This window comes from Bufo gargarizans, chromosome 5 (genome assembly GCF_014858855.1).
Source record: "Bufo gargarizans isolate SCDJY-AF-19 chromosome 5, ASM1485885v1, whole genome shotgun sequence".
In the NCBI taxonomy this organism is placed as follows: Eukaryota; Metazoa; Chordata; class Amphibia; order Anura; family Bufonidae; genus Bufo; species Bufo gargarizans.
This window is the reverse complement of record NC_058084.1, coordinates 41,155,553-41,169,166: the sequence shown is the minus strand read 5'-3', so window position 1 is coordinate 41,169,166 and position 13,614 is coordinate 41,155,553.

The following is a 13,614-nucleotide window of genomic DNA, read 5'->3' as shown; positions in this document are numbered from 1 at the left end:
TAGATTCATCAGCAAGGAAAACCGCCCACTCGAAAAGCTCCTTGAAGCTTATCAAAAACACTCTCTGGGATCTACACTTAATAGACGTATGGCGCACTCACAACCCTAACACTCTAGATTATACCTTCTATTCCCATGTTCACAATAATTATCACCGCATAGACTACCTTTTTATTTCAAAAGAGCACCTTCAGCTATGCCCAATGGCCAAAATTGGGTCCATACATCTATCTGATTATGCCCCAATTTTTATAAAGGTTTCCTCCCCTAAAAGAACTTTAACTGGAGACTAAATGAATTTATCCTTGGGAACCCAGATTCCATAAAGAAAATTGCGTCACTACTAGACGAATACTTTAAACTAAACTCTCTGCCAGAAATCTCGCCCCAAACCATCTGCGATGCGCATAAACCTTTTATCAGAGGTGAGTTCATTAGTCTAGGTTCACATCTAAAGAAAACCAGGGAAAGTAATATTAATAATCTCCTCTCCAAGGTTAACAAATTAGAATCTACTCATAAGACTACCCCCTCTGAATCCCAACTTCAAGAGCTCTCTAAAGCAAGAGCTGAATTGAAAGCTCTGTTGAACAACAATTCAGCTAAATACTACCTCAATTCCCAATACAAATTTTTTGCTCACGGGGATAAGGCCACAAAATGTCTTATGAATAGAATTAAATCTAGAAGAGCAGACAACTACATTCACCAATTGTCCTCTCCCAAGGGCGAGCCAGTATTTGATTCCTACAGGATTGCCAAACAATTTAGAGACTTCTATGAAGCTCTGTACAACCTCCCTTCCACCGTACTCCCAACATCTCACTCCACATTAGTGGATGCGTATCTTAAGTCAACTACCTGCCCAACACTATCGGCAGACCAAAAGCGATCGCTTGAAGCCCCATTTACCATGGATGAGATTTCTCTTGCTCTGGCCCAAATGCCCCAAGGGAAAAGTCCGGGCCCAGACGGCCTACTGGCATTTTATTACAAAGCATTAAAAAATCAGCTCCTGCCGCATCTACTTACGGTCTGCAACCAGTCCCTACAGGGTGTCCCCTTATCTAGGGATATGGCGTCTGCTCATATAGCCTTGATTCCAAAGGAGGGGAAGGACTCCAAGCAATGTGCAAACTATAGGCCAATTTCTCTCCTGAATATTGATCTTAAAATACTCGCAAAACTACTGGCCAATCGCCTTGCAGTCCTTCTCCCTCTGCTGGTACATATGGATCAGGTGGGCTTCGTGCGTAATAGGGAAGGTAGAGATAATACAACTAGAGTCATCAACACTCTCCAGACATACTTCTACTCCTCTTTTACTTCTTAGCACTAACGCTGAAAAAGCATTTGACCGCATAAATTGGAATTATCTACGACGTGTTCTAACCTTCTTCGGCCTACCTGATCCATATATCAAGGCTGTATTTGCTATGTATAACCAGGCTACCGCCCGAGTGATGGTCAACGGTGACCTATCATCTCAATTTCAAATCCAAAACGGAACTCGTCAGGGTTGCCCCCTATCCCCCCTATTATTCATCCTGGCCATGGAGCCCCTTCTGTCTAGGCTTAGAATGGACACTGGGATTAAAGGTCTGTTTCTAGGGGGTAGGACCCACAAGATTGCGGCATTTGCAGACGATGTCATGATTATGACATCAAACCCTAAAAACTCCCTCCCCCTAATTCAGGAACATTTAAAGAACTATAGTGTAGTTTCAGATTTTAAGATCAACGAGAGCAAATCCACCATCATTTGCACAGGCATTCCGCCGCAACTCAAACTCTCTTTAATGAAAGATTCTCATTTCAATTGGTCCTCTCCAACTATTACCTACCTGGGAGTGAAAATGAGCCCTACCATTTCAGACCTATTCACACTCAATTATGTCCCTCCTGCTCTTATTATCCCCCGTCTCACATACCTCCAACAGGTGCTCCCATTCCCATCCCAAAGTCTTATTACTCCGCCCTGAAACAAAGGTTCAGAATGTTCGTATGGAATGGCAGGAGAGCGAGAATATCTACTCATTCTTATCTAGGTCACGTGCATCAGGTGGCATAGGACTCCCAGACCCTGAACTGTATGGGAAGGCTATCCTTATGTCCCAAGTCATAGATTGGCTGAGAACCACTGGTAGCAAGTCCTGGGTGGCCATGGAACAGAGCATTATGGGTCTACCAACTCGAGCCCTATGTTTGGGTCATCAGGTACCTCCCCAAATTAACTTGCAACCCTTGCCTATCATCAAGGCCACTGTGGAAGCATGGAAATGGTGGAATTTTTCTCACTGCTCAATTCCCTTCCCATCCCCTCTGGTTACAATTAGTGATATTGTAGGTCCATCCACGGGCGGGCCTAGAGGTTCCTTATCTAAATTAATCGGTTCCTCCTCTATGCCGCTATCCCTCCTCCTGGAACCCCAGGGTCTAGTCCCAACGAATAATACCATTAAAACTCTCAACCCACAACCATGCGATTTCAACCTCACCCCACTTATCAAATCATTTGTTAATAAAAACAACATGGATGGTGAACTCCTCCGCCCCATTACATGGTTTGAGGCTTTAATAACTAACCCCAATCCCCCTAAAAAACCTATCTCTCTTATATATAACAAACTAAGATCTCCCCCCCTAATTATTAAGCCGGCTTTCATTCGATCCTGGGAACTAGAAACGGGTGTGGATTCAAACTTTACCAACACTATTTGAGACCCTGCATAAGTCTTCTAGATGTGTTAGAGCACAGGAGAATGGATACAAAATCCTCTCACAATGGTATATCACCCCAGTTAAATCCTCACACTTCACCAGATCTACGTCTACAATGTGTTGGAGATGTCAAAGGGAGAAGGGTACCTTCTTACATATATGGTGGACGTGCTCTGGTATCAACAAGTGGTGGGCGGAAATATTCCAGGTCAGTAACCTAATTTGCTCCTCAAATATAGCTCTGTCTCCTTATGGTGCCTTACTCTCTCTTTTTAACGACAAAAAAAGAAAAAAAAAAAAAGAAAAAAAAAATGCAGTGGCAGAATTGCTGTTTTTTCCCATTTCCCTCCCAGAAAGAGTTAATAAAAGTCAATCAGAAAGTTATCTGTACCCCAAAATGGCGCCATTAAAAACTACAGCTTGTCCCACAGCAAACAAGCCCTCATAAAGCTATATAGATGGAAAAATAAAAAAAGGCCCCTTTCACACAGATGAGTTTTCCGCGTGGGTGCAATACGTGAGATGAACGTATTGCACCCACACTGAATCATGGTTATAAGGGAAACTTATTGCATTCTTAATACAGAATGCATTGTTCAATGGGCCTAGAGGGGTTGAAAAAAATAAAATAAATTTAACTCACCTTAATCCACTTGTTCGCCCAGCCGGCATCTCTTGTCTTCATCTTTGCTGTGCACAGGAAAAGGACCTGTATTGACGTCACTGCACTCATCACATGGTTTGTTACATGATCTATTACCATGATAAAAGATCATGTGATGGACCATGTGATAAGCGAAGTGACATCAAAGGTCCTATTCCTACTGCACAGCAAAGATGAAGACAGAAGAGAAGCCGGGCTGCACGAACAAGTGGATTAAGGTGAGTTACATTTCTTTTTTTTTTTTTTAACCCCTCCTACCCTATTGTACAATGCATTCTGTATTAAGAATGCAATTATTTTCCCTTATAACCATCTTATAAGGGAAAATAATAAAACCTACACAACACCTAACCCAAACCCCAACTTCTGTGAAGTCCGGGTTGAAGTCTGGGTACCAAACATGCCAATTTTTCTCATGCTCGTGCAAAATGCATTACAATGTTTTGCACTCGCGCAGAAAAATCGTGTATTTTCCCGCGACGCAACCGCATCTTATCCAGCCCAAAACCAAACCATGACGCCGTGTGAAAGAAGCCTAAGTTATAGCTCTTGGAATGAGACGATAAAAAAAAGAAGAAAAACGCTTGGTCAGTAAGACCCCAAACAGGCTGGTCACTAAGGGGTTAATGGTGGATCCTGATTTATCTATACACAGAGGTGATATCTCCTTATCATTACAGGCAGAATTATAAGAATATATAACTGCAGAAAAGTGATCTGTATAGTCCAAGAAGTGGCAGCAAATAGGGCTCATTCAGACGGCCTTATGCTGTCCACAAAAATGCAGATACGTTTTTTTGCAGACAGTTCAGCATGTCCACAAAAAAAACGGATTGCATTCAGTTTTTTTGCTGATCCATAGACTTCAATAGGGCTATGTCCTGATTTTCACTGACAAGTATAGGGCATGTTTCATTTTTTTTGGTGAGCCGTGCAATGGAAGAAAAGGGTCCCATAGAATTGAATGGGACAGGATCTAATGCGCAAAAAAAAACAACGGATCAGTATTTTGCGGACAGCATACGGCCGTCTGAATGAGTCCTTATCAGACTTAACGACCAGTGTGGAAACTGTCGGAATTTATGGATTGGTTTAAATATATATATATTTAAATGGAAAATTAAAAATAACATCACCATAAATTCTTTAAAAATACATTAAACATAAAAATGTGATTTAAACAATAGGCGGTTTTCTGATGACCACATTCCCTTTAACTGAAAGAGGGGTTCTGAAGAGGGGCCTGGATGCCTTTCATGAAAGTAAAAATATGACCTAGTTTCCTGGAGATGGGATATTTGTCCAGGAATTTATTCTGAATGCCATATTTGGAGTTTGGAAAGATTTATACCCCCCATCATTGGTTAATTGGCATTCGCTTCATAGGGGTTTTTGCCTTCTTCTGGATCAACATTGTAGTTTTTAGTGTTGATCGAATCGAAGGATCCAAAGTTGACTTCGATCCGAATTTCAGGGAAAATTATTTTTGCCGCAAAGCTGAATTTCCTCAATCTTCGTGGTAACGAATCCATTTCATTTTCCCCTGAAATGGGGGTAAAAAAAAAATTATACTCACCTCATCCATTTGAGCATGAAGAGGCCGCACAAAATCTCGTTCGCAGTAACGTATGGCGTCACCACGCCGGCCAGCGTGATGATGTCAATCACAAGCCGCATGGGATCTTCAATCAATATGGCTGCAGCAGCTCCTTTGTGCTCAAAGGGATAAGGTGAGTATTATTATTTTTTCACTGATTAACCCCTAAAAGCCCATCTCCGATGCCGTAATCAGCAATCAACATGACATCTGAGGGGTTTAATAATAGGGGGTGGCGCAATCGCCATAAAGAAAAGAAATGCGGCTCTTGACAAAGTAATTTGTCACAAAGCACATTTCTGTCACGAAGCACATTTCAAGTTTTCTAAACTTCACTCACCTGTAGTAGTTTTATAGGCTGATATGAGGGACCCTACAACTCAGACCTCTTTAAATACAGCTGACTTAGGCCTTATGCACACGGACGTTGCCCGGCCATGGCCGTATTGCGGCCCGCAAAAAGCAGGGTCCGCAATATTCGGGCACTGGCTATATGCTTGACTTATGGAATGGATCCGCAATCCGGAGCTGCGGTGTGGACGGATCACGGACCCACGCTAATTGTGGTCCCCAGTGCACGGAACGGCCGCACAACGACCGTGTGCATGAGGCCTTACTGTGAAGGAAAATTGTGTAAAGTTCATAAACCTGCTAGACATTCCTCACAAACCTGTACAGTCTGGTAACATCAAAGGTGTAGTAGCAAAGCATGACTGCTTCATGATTACTTTTGTAATTTCTGTGTTTTTTTTCCTCCGTTTCTATTAATAAATATTTATGCATTTGTGAAGATATATGTGCTGGAGATTCCTTCTTGAAACATTTTGAAGTTTTTTTTTCTCCCTATTCCTGTTTTATATTAAGGAATTAAATCCAGGATGGAAACTTTCATCACCAGTCTTACGTCCTGGAGCGTTTCACGTTTCTTTCTTCTTGAATTTTGTTTAATATGTTTTCTTTTGCTGCCCATCAAAACTTCCTTAATACATTAGAAGACGTGCAGATCCAGTGAAAAATCGTGCAATGATTTATAAAAAATAAACATATATAAAGTTCTTCTAGAGAAATATAAAAATAAAAAAAATGCAGCCTATAGGGGACACCTCCAGCAACCTTACCACTGTCTCTAACCTTTTGCTCTTAACTGCAACCTGACCTATAAAGTGTCAGGTTACAGTGGCATCTGCAGGTGTCCTGTGGCACCCGATGACGCATGTTCGGCTCATACACACGGATGTATTTTCTTTCCGCTTCCCTTCCGGGCTTTTTTGCGGACCGTATGAGGAACAGAAGTTACTCCGTGTGAATTCCGTTTCTGTTTGTCCGCATGGCCGTTTCACAAAAAGGTAGTGCACATCCTATTATTGTCCTCAAATCACAGTCCGAGACCCCATTCAAGTCAATGGGTCAGCAAAAAATACAGAAATGCACATGGAACAAATCCGTACGTCATCCGTATTTAGCGGAACCATACTGTAGAAATGCTATGCCCAGCACATATTGCTCGTGTGTTTGGTGATTAATAAGCAAAAAACGGATCAAATACGGAAACAATACGGATATGTTTTGCGCAATAACAGAAAGGATAAGGACTTAAATCAGAGGGAAAAAAACCTCAGATACGGAACAACGGATCAGTGAAAAACGAACCGCAAAACAACAACGGTCGTGTGCATGAGACCTTAGAGAGAGCTGTGCTGAGGAAGGGACAGACAGCGTAGGGAGTGATTTAAGAATATTTTTACCATCCAAACTTTTCAGAGGCCCAAAAGTCCTTTTAAGGACTATTGTGTGTGGCAGCAGCAATATATATTTTTAGCGAAAACTGCTCTAAATTGCTAAAACTTTACAGAACCAAAAGTCCTTCTAAGGACTATTGTGTGTGGCAGCAATATCTATTTTTAGTGCATCCTGCGCTAAATAGCGTACAATAGTTAGGCCGCTGCAGACAATGACATAAGATGCACCACATCTCCAGTGTAAAGTGTGCGCATCCCCCCAAAAAATCTGTATATTAGCTAAATTACAATCTATATGTGTATTTTACGAATATTCGTAATATTGCTCTAACTTCGTCTTTTAGAATATTCGTAATATTGCTCTAACTTCGTCTTTTAAAATATTCGGAATATTGCTCTAACTTCGTCTTTTAGAATATTACGAATATTCTAAAAGACGAAGTTAGAGCAATATTAAGAATATACGTAACAAGTTGAAATCGCAATTCGATTATTATAACTTGAATTAATCGAATTGCGATTTCAACTTAGCACTGCTATATTCCATATTAGACTAGACTTAACGAATATGGAATGTAGCAGTACTAAGTTGAAATCGCAATTCGATTAGTATAACTTGAATTAATTGGATTGCGATTTCAACGTAATTCTCAAATCCGACAGTACATTCTAGTATATGGAGACGTTCCCATGGTGATGGGGATGCTCCATGAGCACGGAAGTCGGCAGAAGCGGCAACGGGCACTGACTGGAGCAGCCAGGAAGCCAGGAATCCAAAGGACAGGTAAGAACAACTTTAGGGAAGTGGGAAAGAAAAAAATATAACAATTAAAAAAAACAACAAAAAAAAAAGAATATTCGATTTCGCGAATATATAGAACTATATTCTAAATATTCGCAAAATCTCAAAGTTGCGATATTCGAGAAAAAAATTAGCAATTCGAATATTCGCGCTCAACACTAATAACCACTCAAACTGCGGCAAAGAGAGGCCAGGTCCCACAGACGTCCTCTCCTTTAGAACATCCTGTGGAGCATCAAAATGCTGCAATAGTGAAGCACAGCTTTTTAGATCTCAAATGAAACTGCGCTAATATAATCAAAATCAATTCACCAGGTACGTTGAGGTCTAGTAACATTGAGGTCTAGTAACTCTGCAAATTTTAACATTCTGCAAGTTAACAAGATCAGACGGGGAGGTAGATCCTTTTCGGCTCAAGGGGCCAGATTTTGGAACCTGGCGATGTCATGACGTGCATTGAAAACCTATATAACACTTATTTGGTTTATATAGTTTTTGGGGTTTTCTTAAATCTTAGTCTATAAATTCACGGTTGGTAATGTTCTTTTATATTAAAGATACTTTTTCCCCACGTTTATTAAATTGTTTTCTTCACATTCTCTATATCTCGTCTGAACCCTTTGAACCTTGAGATCCCCCTACCTTCCTCCCCTTTTTCTTGACTCTCCATTTGATAAGTGCTAGGAAATTGGTCTCTGGAATAGGTGCCTTATTCTCTAGGCATTTGTGGCCCATGGCAAAGTGTCATGCCTTCTTTTTTTTTCCTCCCTGTTGAATTGGTCAGCTAAACGCATCGAGGCCCAAAGGGTAAGACTGCGTGTACACAAGACTATACATCATCATCATCATCATCATCATCATCATCACAAGCGCACGCAGGTAACAGGCACTTCAGGTGAATTCAAGTCTCCTTTACTCTTCAATAATCAGCTCCTATGGTATTATTCTCCTAGGAATAAAGTACCTTCCATAGTGAAGTACCATCAATAACCGTGTATAAAATTGGTTTATTGTACTCACAAGCGTCTGTAAAATCAAACGTAAAAAAAACACTCCAAATTACTGGCCCCTGGAAATGTTGCCATTCAGGCTTCCGGACACTGAGGCCTTATGCAGCCTGATGTCGGCGGTCGTCCCGCGTTACGCAGTACCCAGCCGCCACTAATTTTCAAGGTGTGTCGCCTTACACCAACATGTGGCCCTGACCAACGCAGTTACTGGGAAGGTCCACTTACCCACGGACACATGGACAAGAGCATTCGGCCAGGGACACTACATTTCCCTGACAGCACACTGGGTGAATGTTGCGGAGGCCGGGAGAGAGTCATACCTTGGGATGGCATAGGTGCTACCGATGCCAAGAATTGCAGGCCCTACGTCTATCAGGGTTTCCGTCAGCACCTACGTTAGTGGCTCCAACCCCCATTTCTCCTCCTCCGCCTCCTCCTTCACTTCCACCTCCGAATTATCCGCGTGCAGCACCAGTCAGTCATCGGTCCGTAGCTGGAAGCAGTGTAGCACTGGAGTGGGGAAGCGGCAACAGGCCGTGCTAAAGCTGTTATGCTTAGGGGACAAGATACACAAATTAGGCCCTAGTAAAGACCCTCGGGAGGTAAACCTCAAATACACCACTGGTCAAAAAGACCAAAAGAATCCCTGTAGGGGTATACTAATTTTAAAATTAAAACATACACTTTATTAAGTCGATTTAAAAGGGGAGGTTTAAATGCCCCAAAATACCACACATTTATTTAAAACTATCAGACGATGGTACAATTTTGTGTAGAGATTACTTTTTCTCTCAGTTTCTGTAAGAGAGATGTGATTGTGCAGGTGAGTGGCACACAGTTTACCACACTTTTAGGATTTAACCCTATTTTTAGGTGTCCTGGGACCTGGGCCCAGGTCCCAACTAACACTCCGTGTTATGTCGATTGTGTGTCCCTCTTCACTGATGCCACAACACACGACACCATTCAACAAATACTGATATAACCCTAATACTGGGCGAACTTAACACAATTACTGCCGTCTGTCTAAAAGAAGCGCCTAACACTAGTCCCCACCCGACATGTTTCACCGCGATGCGGCTTCGTCAGGGGTTTGGGGTATTAGCGTCGGCGCGCTGAGACAACACAGGTTTTATGCACTAGGTCACGCCCATTGTTTGTGTATCGCGGCTGGCCCATTGGTCACGGTCGCGATGGGCGTTTACCACTGTATCACGTGCACAGACGCCTGATGATGGTGTCATCACAGGCTGTATGCGCTCGGTCACATCCTGATTCGTTCCTGGCGGCCGGTCTATTAGTCATAGCCGCAAAGGGTGTGACTACTGCATCACATGCACAGATGCCTAGTGACGGCATCATCACCAGGCGACTTCTGCCCAGTCCATTCATCGGCGCCGTCTGATGTCATCATATTTGGCAACATCAGTTCACCTCCTCTCTGTCACGGAGGTGGGAGGGGCTATCCGAATGGATACAATAACACAGTCAATAGCCCTCCACTAGATACATTTTTATGATAGATGAATGGATACAGACAGATAGATGTTAGTTAGTTAGATACAGTTAATGGAAAGCAAGGCAGGCCAGTGTGTATTTTCTTAACAACAGCAGTTCACGATATGTGTACAGCTGGTTGGTCAGAACATTACAGAATATATTTATCAGATATTAGCCTCATTTCTCCATTATACCACGGCATGTATACCTATGTTGACTCCAAAAGGGGGAAATTTATGGGGTCATCTTATACCTTCATATATATTTATTGTTTAATTTTATTTTATTTTATCCTCACATAAATGGCAATTTTAATCCAGATTTTACCCAAACAATTATTTGTCTGGCAAGATGTTGTTTATAAGAAAGCAGAAAAGGAGAAACCTTCATTAAGTCCGGATGGGGTCTGGCTTGACAGTCTGTATATCCATTTGGCTTCTTCTCTTAGTAGTCTGGCATCCAAGTTGCCAGACCTCGGGCCCAGTTTGGCTTGAAAGAGTCCCCAAAATTTAAGTACATTTATATGGCCATTGTGGACATACGAGACATGTCTATACAAGGAAGTATCTTTTTTTGTGTTTATTGCACTAATATGCCCCGATATCCGTCTCCTCAATTCCTGAACCGTCTTGCCAACATATAATTTCGGGCACGTACACGAAGCTATATAAACTATTCCACTGCTTTTACAATTAAACCAGTCCCGAATCTCATATTCCCTACCATCAACTGGATTCGAGAATCTTTTGATTTTGGGTAAGAAAACACAGAAAGTACACCCACCACACGGATAGGAGCCAGTCACCCTAGATCTCAACCACATGCTGTTTTCCTGTCCAATTTTGGGGAGAAAACTATGTACCAATTGGTCCTTGGTCGTACCTTGGGATGGCATAGGTGCTACCGATGCCAAGAATTGCAGGCCCTACGTCTATCAGGGTTTCCGTCAGCACCTACGTTAGTGGCTCCAACCCCCATTTCTCCTCCTCCGCCTCCTCCTTCACTTCCACCTCCGAATTATCCGCGTGCAGCACCAGTCAGTCATCGGTCCGTAGCTGGAAGCAGTGTAGCACTGGAGTGGGGAAGCGGCAACAGGCCGTGCTAAAGCTGTTATGCTTAGGGGACAAATAGCACGCCTGTGCAGAGCTATGGCAGAACATAAGAGACCAGACTGAGCTGTGGCTCTCACCACTCAACCTAGAACCAGGCATGGTTGTATCTGATAATGGCTGTAACTTGGTAGCGACTTTACAGCCATTATCAGACACAACCATGTTTGTCTTCTCAGCTCGAAGTTCGTCTTCTCAGTTCGAATTGGACGATGAGGAGGAGCAGGAGACGGTTGCCTCCGCTACAGAGGGTAGTACCCATGGAAGTTTAATTCCATCTGTTCAACGTGGGTGGGCAGAAGAGGAGGAAGAGGATAAGGAGATTAAAGGTGATCCTCCTGATGACAACAGCAAAGTCTTGCCTGTTGGTACTCTGGCACACATTGCTGACTTCATGTTAGGCTGCCTTTCCAGTGACCCACGCATAATACGCATTTTAGACAACACGGATTACTGGTTGTTCACCCTTCTCGAACCCCGCTACAAAGATAACTTCTCATCTCTCATTCCTCTGGTGGAGAGGACGAGCAAAACGGTGTAATACCAGAAGATCTTTGTTGAAAATTTGCTACAAAAACTTCCAGCTGACAACGCAGGGCAACACTGTCCAAAGCCTGGGACAGTTTCATGACACCCACCAGCACCCTCACCCTGATGCGCAGGGTCAGCTTACCTGCAGGCCCACACCGAAAATCTAGTGTTGATTGAGCACCTTAGTGCTTGGGTGCTCGGGGGCTTGGGCCGAACACAATGGGATGCTCAGGTGATCGGTGTCAGGGGTGCAAATATTGTGTATTGCACCCTCAAAAAAAATTGCTGCAGGTCACCCACATAATTAACTGCCAGATTTATGATTATCTTTCTGTATTCAGGGGTGCAAAGACGGTGTATTGCACCCACAATTATTATTATTTTTTATCGCACTAACACTGTCCCTCACTTCAGCTGCCTGCTTTCTGTCCCTTCACTACTGAGAGCTGATGGGCGGCGCACATGTGATCCAGTTTATATAGAGGCACAAGCCAATTAGTAGGCATGGCTTTCCCCTGCAGCCTTTCAGCAAGCTTTATTAAATGCCTGAACACTAGTGTGGATCGAGCACGTGGTCTGACAGAACACATCGGGATGCTCGGGTGCTCTACCGAGCACCCGAGTATAATGGAAGTCAGTGGGAGAACCCAGGCATTAAACCAGGCAGCCCCTGCTCTGAAGAGGGTAGGGTGCCTGGTTGATAGGAAAAGGTCAGAAATTGATGGAAACATCACCAAAATGGTTTAGGAACAGCATGGAGAGGATGTCTGAATGCATCTTGGACTCCTAGGTCGTTCCTCGGAACGATAGTGTCCGAGTAGTACGCCAGTACGTATTTTACAGACTGACAATAATACGCACAAAACCAAAGATAAAATCGATTTTAGAGGAAAAATTGTTAGGAAACATACTTTTCTGTATATTTACTTGTATATAAAGTGCAAGTGCTGCCGAAAATTACAAGGAAGAGGCACTCCGATACAACCTGTATATCACATAAAGGAGGGCCTCATTCAAATTGTGGTACGATTGTTCATATAGTGGGACTCCTACACTCATAAAGCCTATGCACTAAGTGAAAGGGCTGCCAAAAACTACAAGGAGCCAGCACTACAATACACCCTTTGTTACACAAAGGGGGCATCATACACAGCCTTCAAAAATTATGATTGATGGCCTGCTGGTGACCCTCAAAAACATTTGGAGCAAGGGCCTGCTGATCTGACCATCTAAAACATTATGGCCGAGGGCCGGCTGCCGCTTTGGTGACTCTAGATAACCTTGGCCCGATCGCATGTCCCCGTGACAGCGACAATCTTTTCGGATGTCTGCCCTATCAGCTACAATGTTAAATGTGGTGACCACGGGTAACGGGAAATCAGGGTTTGATTCCTGAGAGGGAGCCTGAGAAACAGCTACGGCTACCACTTCCAAGCAGCAAGGCAGAATGTGCGCAAATTACCTATTAGGTATAATTAGGTGAGGGCCTGCAGGTGAGCTTACCCTCTAAAAGATTGTAGGTGAGGGCATGCTGGTTATCTAACACTCTAAAAGATTGTAGGTGAGGTCCTGCTGGTGATCTGACCCTCTAAAACATTATATGCGAGGGCCTGCAGATGTGCTGAACCTGTAAAAGATTGTAGGTTCGGGCCTGCAGGTAAGCTGACCCTGTACAAGATTGTAGGTGAGGGCCTGCTGGTGATCTGACCCTCTAAAAAATTATATGCGAGGGCCTGCAGGTGATCTTACCCTCTAAAAAATTATATGGGAGGGCCTGTTTCTGTGAGGGCCCTCTAAAACATTATGGTTGAGGGCCTGCTGCTGAGCTGACAATTAAAAAAATTCTAAGGGAGTGCCTGCTGCTTAGCTGACCATTGAAAAAAATTACAGTGTTCAAAGCAGGCCGGGTCGCCTGAATACTTCAGCTAGGAATAATGGAAT